The sequence below is a fragment of the Sinocyclocheilus rhinocerous genome, unplaced genomic scaffold (genome assembly GCF_001515625.1).
Source record: "Sinocyclocheilus rhinocerous isolate Xijiao unplaced genomic scaffold, SAMN03320098_v1.1 scaffold6068, whole genome shotgun sequence".
NCBI classification, from domain to species: Eukaryota; Metazoa; Chordata; class Actinopteri; order Cypriniformes; family Cyprinidae; genus Sinocyclocheilus; species Sinocyclocheilus rhinocerous.
In genome coordinates, this window is record NW_015634509.1 from 14,607 (window position 1) to 25,423 (window position 10,817).

General features: G+C 36.8%; 1 pseudogene; it reads right to left on the reverse strand.

Annotated features, from left to right (window-relative positions):
• Positions 1–258: 258 nt before the first annotated feature.
• Positions 259–10,817, reverse strand: part of LOC107745847 (calsequestrin-1-like) — a 12,393-nt pseudogene continuing 1,834 nt past the window's right edge.

The window sequence follows — 10,817 nt, forward strand, 5'->3', positions numbered from 1 at the left end:
GAGACACACAGACACAGACAGACAGACACACACACACACACACAGACACAGACACACAGACACACACACACACACACACACAGACAGACACACAGAGACACATACACACACACACACGCACACACACACACACAGAGACACACAGACACAGACAGACACACACAGAGACACACACACACACACACACACACACAGACACAGACACAGACACACAGACACACACACACACACACAGATACACACACACACACAAATATGACACAAAGATGAAGATTCTTAATAGTTGACAGTTTTTCCGTCTCTTCCTTTATGTTGAAACAAAAAACAAGGACAACTTTTTTTTTTTTGTGTTTACTGTTAAGACCTTCCAGTGAGCATCATTTATTCTGCTCTAAAAGTCAGTAAAAATATCAAAATAGTTGTTATGAGGCTTTGCTATTGTTTATCAAACACTGCACACATTCTCACTAGATGCGTGTCACTGGCAGAGAAACAGCTGCAGTGATCCTCAAATCCGATATTTATTTTCCTGAAGAATGAGTGGTGCAGAGTTAAACAGCGAGATGAGACACACTGTTTCTCACGTGCTCCAGACGGTAATGGCAGAACAGCTCAGTTTGTGATGACGGGAACGTGGACGGACTGATGAGTTCTTAATGTCACAAACATGAGTGTATGACGGTGAAGAGATGCCTGAGATTGAGGAAATAATTTACTCATCCTCATCATCATCATCATCATCACCATCATGGTTGTAGTCAGTTTCGTCACCAGGGTTGATTATTCCAGACATCACGTCTTCGGATCCAGGTGTCGAGCTCATCAGCGGTTGGCATGTTCTCTTCGTCATCCATCTCCATCCACACACTGTCAGCCTGAGAATCACACACACAAGACGAATCAAATAAGGAGACAGAATAAGATTGTACAAATTCATAGGAATAGCCACCAAATTGCCAAAATAGTTATAAATTGCCATGAGATTATGTTGGACAAACACACTTAGAATAATCACAAACATCCAAAATCTCCATCCAGCTTACAAAGTAGATGATGATGCTAGAGGCAGGGGACTGCATTTACATGACTGGAGTCTCTTAAGTGACTTGCTCTTGAATTTCATGACTTGACATTGACTTTATAACATCTATAGTTAAATGATTATTTTAAATCAATCGACATCAGTTGATAAAACTTAAGCTATGTAAGTACTGGCACCACTGATCAAAGTCTCACGATGGCCAATAAGCGTCCTAGAATTAAAAAATAAAAAAATAAATTGAACAATGAATCACCATTTTGAACGAATCAGCTGAAAGAATGAATCTATGACTCACTCATTAAGACACTGATTTGCCAACAACTGTTCGACCTCAACGGGAAAGTTATTTTGTTTTAAGAACTGTTCACCGAAAGAGGAACCAAAAGTAGCTCCTCTATGACACTGGAACCTTTATTTCGGAAACCGTAGACTCTGAGTTGCACTTGCGTGATCATTGGCATTAGAGACAAATGATGTGCTCACATCCTCAACATCCACCACACCGATCTGAGGAGACGAGAGGTCGATGCCGAAGGTCTTCTCCCAGTACGGCACCATCTGAGGGGACACAGAGGGGTCAAAGGTCAGACCTCGGTTCACATAGTGTAAGCGATGTCTGATACAATATTTCATTGTGAGATGTTGCATAAAAAGTTGACCAAAAAAAAAAAAATGATATAAAAAGAAATAGAAATAGCCCATATTAGCAAAAAGCTATTTACAATTTTACTACAGCGACATTTCTTTATTTATTTATTTTTTTCATAATATATATATTTTTTTTCAGAAATGATGCTGCTCAATCAAAATTCAATAAAGATAAATAAGTATTTTTTGATTGTCATAATCCAATTTTTTTAAATTCCTTGGAGGTTTTTAGAGCTGATACTCCCTGCATACTCATTAAACTCATTCAGTTGTCAATTATCTCCAGTAGAGCGCAGCAGAGTCAAACACACATGATCCTCATGTTGAAGCACCTGCTGAGCACACAATGTGTTGGGTATGTGATATAATGCATTGTGTATGTCATTAAATTGATTTGAGACATTATGAAAATATGAATTCACTATATCAACAATACCATAGATGACAAATGTAAAAATGACAGGCAATCTAACTCTATTCAGATCCTACAGAAAAAATAAATAAACACATTTTATCCAAGGCATCTTATTTAAGGACACACATCGCTCAAAAGCATGTTCTTGGAGTAATCAAAGGTATGTTCAATGGATACAGTATTATAGAGGTTTGTCGTACCAGTGGGAAGTCGTCAGGATCGATCCAGATGATGCTTAAGTCTGGGTTCTCTGTGTTTTCTTGAGCCACTTCCTTCAGGATCTCCAGGACTTCATAGCCGTCTGGTAAAAGTCAACATTCAGTCATTTGGAGTCACGAGCATGAAATCCCTCAGAGACTCTCAAACTCAGATCAGTGTTTACCAGGGTCAGACTCCTCAGCGAAGGCCACGATGTGCTGTCTGTTTATATCATCTTCCTAAAACAGACACCAATCACAGAGCTAGTAACAGTCATGATCATGATAGACATTAAATGACATGAGACGCCACCGTTTCTGAACAGCCCTTTTCTCGTTAAAAACAGTATAAAATCCACACAAATACACTGCTATCCTCAATGTAAGTTAAACATGAGCTCAGGTTCAGGTTCAATAGGAATTTTCCAGGAAATAGTTGTTCTCAAACTGCGGTGGATTTTGAGAGACAAAAAGATTAATGCATTTTTTTTTTTTTAGGGGTCAAAGTTAACATGCACATTTAAGATATTAGTATTAATATCTATTAAACATAGTTTTGTTTAAACATTTTTTTTTTTTAATGTTGTGCTCTTAATGTCATAATATATATATTTTTTTTTTATTTTTTTTATTTTTTTTTCTTCCTCACAGCAAATGGGTTTTTAGACATGAGAGTTCTGTTACAACTATGTGGTCAAAAGCTTTTATAATCTTACTCTCTTAAATATTATGTCAGTATAAGATCAAACCATCAATGTGACAGCAACAGGATTGAACAGAAAGACAACATTTGTGAGAATGACTCATACTGCACAACGGATTGACTTTGGCTTACCCAGATCTCATACATGCTGTGAGGCTCCAGTTTTCTCAGAGTTGGTCTAAAATAAGTAAAAACAAAGATGCAGATTTTACTCAAGCATCCACCTGAGAGGACTTGTGAGGAAACATTGTGATTCTATAGGATTCTCAGACTCAATTCCTGGAAGGCCGGAGCCCAGCAGAGTTTAGATTCAAACCTATTTAAACACACCTGATCCAACTAATCAAGTCCTTCAGGCTTATTTGAAAACTACATGGAGCAGGGTTGGAACAAAACTGTGCAGGGCTCCGGCCCTCCAGGAATGGAGTCTGACACCCCTGCTATAGGGTATTGTTTTCTCTCTCTCTTCAGCTGTTGGTTGATCAGAGTTCACCTGTCGTGCTCCTCGATGAAGCTGACGATGTCGTCCTCTATGTAGGGTTTGCCGGGGATGCTGACGGGTTTGTTCATGAAGGGCTCGTAAAAATCCACTTCATTCATCTTCAGGTTTAATTTCTTAGCGATCTGGAAACATTCAGACATAACGCAGACCAGAGACAATGAACACAGAGATCATTTAGGCTTCTAATCATTTCAAATCATACACTAAACCTATTTTTTTCCTACCTAATCACAAACTGTATGTGTATTGAGTTGGATAGTCTTGTGGGCACTCTGACACATACCGTAAAACATTGATTATATCAAGATAAGAGCTTATGACAGGTCTGCCTTTAGTGCTGTTAAACGATTAATCACGATTAATCGCATCCAAAATAAACGTTTTTGTTTCTATAAAAATACACAGTACACACACATACAGTATATTGTATAAACAAAAAAAAATATTTTGGATGCGATTAATCGTGATTAATCGTTTGACAGCACCGCAAAAGTTATAAATTGCAGTTAAATGAATTAGATTTTTGCTTGCTTTATATAAGGCAATTTTTATCATGATTCGATAATCACATGCCCCTTTGAGAATGAATGAATGAATGAATCTACCTTGGCCTCAAATGTGGCAAAGAACTTGATCAATGGATGAAATTCTTCAGCTGCGTCATCGTACTCAGTGAAGTCTGAAAAATAACAGCATTGACATGATGGAAGCTGCTTGTTACAAGTATATGAGTAATAAGAGTTTATTAAAGAAGTTCAGGTGTAACGGCATACTAACGTGAAGATTTGGCGCTCTTGAAGTAGCCCATCAGTTTAATGTCCTCCTCGATGTGATGGAAGCCTTTGAGCTCTCTGTCATTACTGATGATCTCCACAGGCTCCTCGATCACCTGACAGAAGAACCAGTCAATCAGTAATCAATGACCTTTAGATGCGTGATCGATTATGATGATAAACACTCACGTCATAGAGGAACTCCAGCAGCGTGTCGGCCGCCAGCTCTCCATCGTACTCGATGATCTCGTCATCAGCAAAGATGTAGATGCTGTCCACCTCCAGCAGACCTGCCCAAAACAAGCGTCTGAACGTTTCAGAGGTGTTTGAATGGACTGGCAGATTAAAGACGGACGGGTTACTATATCAACATTTGCACAACATGAATAACCCAAGAAGGATTTTCCTGGAACAACACTTTTTTCAACCAGACATAATCCCAACTCTAGTCTTAACATCAGAAGACAATGTTTTAATGATAAGAATGTGGTTCTAGTAACAGAAAATACTGATCAAGAACATGCACCAAATGTGTTTCAGTGTATAGGCTATGATGAAACACAAGAAAGTGTAACGAAATACAATAACAGCTAATCCTTTTGCTACAGGGAAAAAATCAGTTTTCTGTTAAGCATTCATTTTTTTTCATTTGCTCTTCACCAGCAGTGTATACTTCAGCAGACTGATGGCTATCGGAAAGTGAAGGCAATAATTGTATTACAGGCAGACAACGGAAGATAATGGATCTTAGATGCATTCGTATTACCCAGCTTCTTAGCAACAGCTCTCTCTTTCTTTGAATCCACCAAACCGAATCCAATGTCCTCATCGTCAAGATCATCAAGCACCTGGGCCGCAAGCTGCAGGAATAAGAAAGAGTTTATTGTACTGTATGTGAGTCTGAATCAGAGTCTGTCAGAGCTAAACAAACAGTGCATCAATGCAGAGCGTTCAGTCCTTTAATAGTCATGTTGGGCCATTCAGTAAAACAGCCATAATGCAGCCATAAAACACATGGACCCAATGAGGCAAAGACGCCTCTCTCTCACACTATTTAGCCAAACGAGACACGAGGCAATCAAAGCAAACGCCAGAAGTGCAGCCTCGGCACCTTCTAAATCTGTGCGAAATAGGAGCTGAAGATAGACAAGAGATCTTGAGACCAAGAGACGTCAAAGTCTGAACATATGGACACAGGTGCAAATGTATGATTACTGTATGTATGCTGTCGCCTGGGTCAGCCGCATACATAAACATACAGACACACCAGTGCACATGGACATATGCATGTGACCAATCTACACATGCCTTCATATAGTTGCACACACTCATTTCCACCTCATATAGACACATGCTTGAAATGACAGCATATGTAAACATCATAGCATCATTCAACGCATTAAATACATGATCATACATGGCTATTTAACTTCAAGTTTCAATTGCATTAAAACTTCCTTCCTTTAGATCCTTAGATTCCACCTTACCAAAACATGTGACCCCTTATAGTCCAGCTTTTTAACTTCATTAAACCATCACATATCGCAGCTGAATTGCTCATGCCTTCACATTTGTACATAAATGAACAGTTCACTCAAAAATGAAAATCGTTTGATCGTTTGAAACCCGTATTACATTTGTGTGAAATAAATGCTCTTTTCCATATAAGAGAGTGACCCTTGTGAAAAAGAATGGTGCTTAATTGTATTGTATGTTCGCTTTTTAGTGCACATCAAATTTTTAAATGTATTTTTAAACAACTGTAATTGCAGATAAAATAATATTAATGAAATAAAAGGTCACTTAAGTGACTTAAAAAGAGACTTTTATGAATGAACGCTTAACACACTTAAGTACACTTTAAAAAAAATGACCTTTGAAATAGTGCACTCTGTAAAAGTCAAATTTTTTTTTTTACTTTAAAGTACATTTTAAATCATTGTTTCACATTTTTTGCCATGTTTTAAAGAAGTACACTTATTTTGATGTGTTGACAAACATACTAGAGCACGTGTAAAGTACTTATTATTATAATTCTAGTGTGTTATTCAATATTGCATTAACATATACAGTTAATATATTTTAAATGCACTGCATTGTAACTTTACAATTACAAATGAAGAGTTCAGATGCAAAAGCTTCTAAGTGCCGGCTAAAATTGTCATCTAAAATGAGCATTTTTATCAAGCTCCTATATTTATGTTCTACATTTTTTGCCATCAAAGTAAAAGTACTAAACCTAAACATGGGAGCCTGATAAAAATGCTAATTTAGGAAAAAAAAAACTTTAGAGGCTTTTGCATCTGAACTCTTCAAATATATTTAAATTCATTACATACATGTTTCAAGTGAAAGGACATTAAAGTATATTCAGCTGAAAGTAAATTAAAGTCAGTACATTCAGAAGTTACATTTAAACCATATTACAAAGATACTACATGCAATTATGGAATTAAAAGATGTACTTAAGTCCTACTTAAGTGGGTCAAAACACTCTAAATTTCACATAACTGAATTTATTATAAATGTAAATAATATTCACGCATTTTAATTGCGGTAAACATGCAGTTGAGTGTGAAAACATTACATTGACTTCACACTTATATTCAGTATATTCCTTAAACTATAATATTCACATAATAAGTAAGTATGCTAAAATGTACTTCTTTTTGACAAAAAGGACCCAGGCTCACAAACCTCAGGACATTAGTCTATATGATAGATGCGATATAATTGAAGTCTTCAGTGGTCATACAATAACAAGTTGTTATTCTCTCAAATTATCACCTCATGCACGTATTTAAACTTGATGCATGAAAAGAATGTTGACAGATGCCACTGGTTTCGAACAACATGAGGGTGAGTAAACGACGGCGGCATTCTCAAACAATTCATTTACATCCCTGACTGTAATAAATCAGCACGCAAACGTCAAAGTCACGTCACTCACAACAAGACACTTCAGCTTCATTCCACCATTTCTCTACGTCAGAGTTTGTCCCCATCTTTCTGAGTGTTTAACTCAGCCTGCTCCTGATGTAGACGCCGGGACAAACTCTGCTCCTCTCGAGGGTGAGCATCGCATTCGAGAACAGGCCAATAAGTGGACATATGTGTTAATGACGGTGGCTGGTCACTCGTCATCCTGTAGAAACTCACTGCGGCAGCTCTCACCGGCCACATCCAACACGTCTGAAGGAGCATCATTCGTTCTCTCCATGGGTCTTACAAACCGCTCATAAGTCATAAAAGGGCTTTAGAGTGGACAGTGAGCAGCCCTAGTGAGGGGGGAAGGATGCTGTTCAGATATTTTGGATGAAGCTTTAGTGATAAGCCAGACTTGAGAAACACAGAGGAAGAAAGAGAGAACAGAACAGAACACAAGTCATTTGAGGACCTGAATATACCTGGTACGTCAGGGCGGCGGGGCTTGTTAGCAACTGCAGAGAAAGGTCAGGTGACTTTAGAGTTGAGCAAAAAATAAAAATGAAGTCTACTTGCTGCTAGCCACAGTTAAAGAACTGTTTGTGGTTTGAAAAGTCATTTATTTTGGATTTGAGGGAAATTGCTTTGTACGAGCCCCTCTGGGTTTCTTTTTTTTTACACTTCTCCAGCACTTTTGTTCTGTTGTAAAATTTGTCTCGGCATTTGCATATTAGGCTGTTAACAGATGTTCAGAAATGTGTGATTAAAAAAAGCATGCATTTCACTCCAGTTTCCAGCTGAACTGAACAACAGACTGCAAAAAAAATATAATAATAATAATAATAATAATAATAATATAAATAGAAAAATGAGTTACTTTGACAATTGCTAGTGAATAAATAATTACACGCAGAAAAGGGGTAAGTAACATTTAATTAAAACATTTTTTTTTAATCAGAAAGAATTAAATAGTATTTTTGGTAACACTTTAGAATAGGGAACACTTATTCACTATTAACTACGGCTTTTCCCTCAATAAGTTCCTAATATGCTGCTTATTAATAGTTAGTAAGGTCGTTGTTAAGTTATGTATTGTGTAGGATTAGGAATGTAGAATAAGGCATTAATATGTGCTTAATTACTTCTAATAAATGGCTAATATTCTGGTAATATGCATGCCAATAAGCAACTAGTTAGTAAGTGTTACCGTATTTTATTGTATAAATGTATTCCATTCACCTTTTATTACAACTTCCAAAAGTCTTATTTTTTTTACAGTGTAATGCCATCAACTTTTTTCACATTTCACACAAATCATGATCATACAGTGGCAGATTATCAATTAATAAATGATTACTTTTGTGTGGATCCTTGCATAACACTATGTTATTAGCTCCTGTGTATGTTATTGCACCTGTGAAGTGAAGCAGTTGGGTAAGAGTCCCGTCAAACATGAGACTTGTAAAAGCAAGATAAGATCACATGGTGCTTCAGCATTGAAACGATGGAGTCACGGAAACACAAGCCGGAGAATCCACTTGCAGTAGGATTTATTAAGAGCATAAACCAGAAACACGGCTTGGGAGTTTACACCAGGGAGACAAAGAAGACGTTGTTGTGTACTTGTATCACCAGATTGTTCATTTGAAAGATGTTTATCTGTGAGAAGGTGACAGCTGAAATGACTCAGCTATGATTCATATCTGACAGCATGTGTTCAGACAGAGACAGACGCTTAGAAACTGAGAGAAAAAGGCCATTTCTCGATTTACTGATTTAACACCAAAAATCACTTTTGACACAATCATGGATGTTTCCTGTGAAAGGTCAAATTCAAATTACTGTGTTTTTAGATGGTAAACAGAAGCTGAATTGCGCCGAAGGACTAATTTTCCCATCAAAAAAATGTTATTCCTCTTATTTGTAATGTTGAACATGAGGTCTGACCTTCACTTTAGAAGTTAATGGGTTCAGGAAATCTTAAACAATGAGCAAAATAGTTTATTTAAATATCTAAATCTGTACCAGAGAAAGTCAATTCAATCTTTGACCTTCGGGTGATTTCATAAAAGCTACTTTAATAAATAACAAAACGTTTTTTTTTTTCTTTTATCACACTGACATGATGATTAGTAAATGACAAAATTGAGCAGTGCTAGTTATGCTTTCAATACAACAATTCAATGCTAAATTGTTCAATCGCTTGCTCTTTCTGTGTGTAAGGCCTATAAACATTCAAACGCCAAGGTCTTTGAAACATTTTCAAAACTTCCAAACGAGACTTTGTCAATCCAACATTCAAAATGTATCTTGGCTGACATCAGTTTTGCAGTTAAAGTTATGTGAATTTCTTTGAATTCCAATTAAATCCTTACATTCACATTTATTTATTTATTTATTTATTTAGTCATTTATTAGACGCTTTTATCCAAAGCGACTTACAAATGAGGACAACAGAAGCAATCATTTGTAGTATTAAAACAACTAAAACAGATCCATCACATTTGAATTGCACTTCTGCATCCTGTTTGTGTCCTCAATTCAGATTCAGTTCAATTTCAAGAGCTGGATTGGAATTAAAAAGCACTCACTTGAAACTGATACATTTAGTGCCGGTTCGCTTAGCATTCAGACACTGTCATTTTTAACACCGGATCTAAAGATGCAAACAAAACACATAAGGTTTGGACAGCTGCTATGGCAGCGTTCAGACTTACTCTAACAGAGCAAGCGAACCAGAGTTCAGTTTAATCGAACCAAACCTGCTGAGTGTAAACCCACCATTAAAGGGGTCATATGATGCGATTTCAAGTTTTCCTTTCCCTTTGGAGTGTTACAAGCTGATTGTGCATAGATAAGATCCCTGAAGTTGCAAAGACTAAAGTCTCAAAACCACAGAGATATTCTTTATCAAAGTTAAGAACATTCAAACGCCAAGGTCTTTGAAACATTTTCAAAACTTCCAAACGAGACTTTGTCAATCCAACATTCAAAATGTATCTTGGCTGACATCAGTTTTGCAGTTAAAGTTATGTGAATTTCTTTGAATTCCAATTAAATCCTTACATTCACATTTATTTATTTATTTATTTATTTAGTCATTTATTAGACGCTTTTATCCAAAGCGACTTACAAATGAGGACAACAGAAGCAATCATTTGTAGTATTAAAACAACTAAAACAGATCCATCACATTTGAATTGCACTTCTGCATCCTGTTTGTGTCCTCAATTCAGATTCAGTTCAATTTCAAGAGCTGGATTGGAATTAAAAAGCACTCACTTGAAACTGATACATTTAGTGCCGGTTCGCTTAGCATTCAGACACTGTCATTTTTAACACCGGATCTAAAGATGCAAACAAAACACATAAGGTTTGGACAGCTGCTATGGCAGCGTTCAGACTTACTCTAACAGAGCAAGCGAACCAGAGTTCAGTTTAATCGAACCAAACCTGCTGAGTGTAAACCCACCATTAAAGGGGTCATATGATGCGATTTCAAGTTTTCCTTTCCCTTTGGAGTGTTACAAGCTGATTGTGCATAGATAAGATCCCTGAAGTTGCAAAGACTAAAGTCTCAAAACCACAGAGATATTCTTTATCAAAGTTAAG